This window comes from Odocoileus virginianus, chromosome 13 (genome assembly GCF_023699985.2).
Source record: "Odocoileus virginianus isolate 20LAN1187 ecotype Illinois chromosome 13, Ovbor_1.2, whole genome shotgun sequence".
In the NCBI taxonomy this organism is placed as follows: Eukaryota; Metazoa; Chordata; class Mammalia; order Artiodactyla; family Cervidae; genus Odocoileus; species Odocoileus virginianus.
Window position 1 is genome coordinate 31,833,486 of NC_069686.1, and position 1,638 is coordinate 31,835,123.

Consider the following 1,638-nt stretch of genomic DNA (forward strand, 5'->3'; position numbering starts at 1 on the left):
ATTTAAGATTTCAGATTGGATGGCAACAACTAAGACTGGTCCAGAATTTCTGCCTTTATAAACCAATTTGATATTAAGCCGTTTAACTCTCCCTGAGGCTGTTACCTTACGGCTCAAATGGAATAATTGTAGAGCTAAATTCATACAAGGAATGTAGTTTTTACTCTTTCCTGGTGGCTCAGACTGTAAAGATTCTGCTTTCAGGACAGGAGACCCAGTTTTGATCCCTGGGTCAGGAAGATCCCCTGGAGGAGGGCAAGGCAACCCAATCCAGTATTCTTGAATGGAGGATTCCATGGATAGAAGAGCCTGGTGGGCTACAGTCTATGGCGTTGCACAGAGTCAGACAAGGCTGAGAGACTTTCACAAGATCTATCTAAATAATAAGCATGTTTATTTATTTAGCTAGGTTTAGTCTGATTTAACTAAGAAATGAGCTTCCTAGGTGCTGCTAGTGGTAAAGAACCCGCCAGCCAATGCAAGAGACATAAGAGACGAGGGTTTGATCCCTGGATGGGGAAGATCCCCTGAAGGAGGGCATGGTAAGACACTCCAGTATTCTTGCCTGGAGAATTCCACGGACAGAAGAGCCTGGTGGGCTACAGTTCACAGTGTTGCACAGAGTTGGACATGACTGAAGCGACTGAGCATGCACATGCACAACTGTGAAATAGTTAAAATTTGTTCTTCCCTTCTCATTCCACTCTAAAACACTGCTCCCATTGCCCCTTCTTCTAGGAATAGGACAAGAGAGATTAGTCCAAGGGACAGGCAGTTGCTGAGTTAAGGAGGAACTTACTAGGACCTTAGTCATGTCTAGGAAGAAACAACAGAAATATATGCCTTTGAAAAGAAGACTAGCTGAAGCGAAACAGGGCTTATGGCCCTGGCTAAGTTGCCCAAGGCTCAGGGCAAAGGGTTCTTGGCAGAAAATCTGAGTCAAGCCCTACTATAAAAATAAGGCCATCTTTGCTAGGGTTAGGGTGTGGCCAGAATATGACCACCCTTTGAAAGTACATCTAATTTCATGTAATGGCTCCTTAAAATTCTTCTATATTATAAAGTCTTTTATATTATAAATTATTTTATAGTATAAAGATGTGAGTTTGTGTACTAGTTCTGCCATTTACTGGCTGCCTGGTTATCCTAGAGCCAGAGTCTTCAATTTCTCTGAGTCTCAGCTTCCTCCTTTGTAAAACTGAGGTTACTTGTGAAATAATATTGATAAAACTCCCAATCTAATGTATACTATTAAAAATAGTAGATGTTTACACTTACCTGGTATGGGAGGTACCATGACCATGAAGATGGTTTTCCCAGTTAGGTTCATCCATTTCACACCAGTGTGCTGATCCCTGCAATTTCCCCAAATGTGGGAAGCCCAACTACATAATTTGTGGTAGTGGGGGATGGTATTTGCACTAAAAATAGCATTTAATAAAAGTTAACTCATTTTAAATCTGGTCAGGATAAGAGCAGGAACTGGGTAGGTCAACCAGCAAGTAACATCAGTGAGTTTATTTAAGAAGGACCAAAGGAGACCATGAAACTTTTCTGAATTTCTGGAATTATACGACCTATGTGATTGCCTGATATATGTATTTTCATAGAAGAGAATTCTAGAACTGACTGGAAGAC

The 1,638-nt window shown here is 41.1% G+C and overlaps 1 pseudogene; it reads left to right on the plus strand.

Annotated features, from left to right (window-relative positions):
* The first annotated feature begins 1,270 nt into the window (after positions 1-1,270).
* Positions 1,271-1,425, plus strand: LOC139038116 (U1 spliceosomal RNA; annotated as a pseudogene).
* The last annotated feature ends 213 nt before the right edge of the window (positions 1,426-1,638 follow it).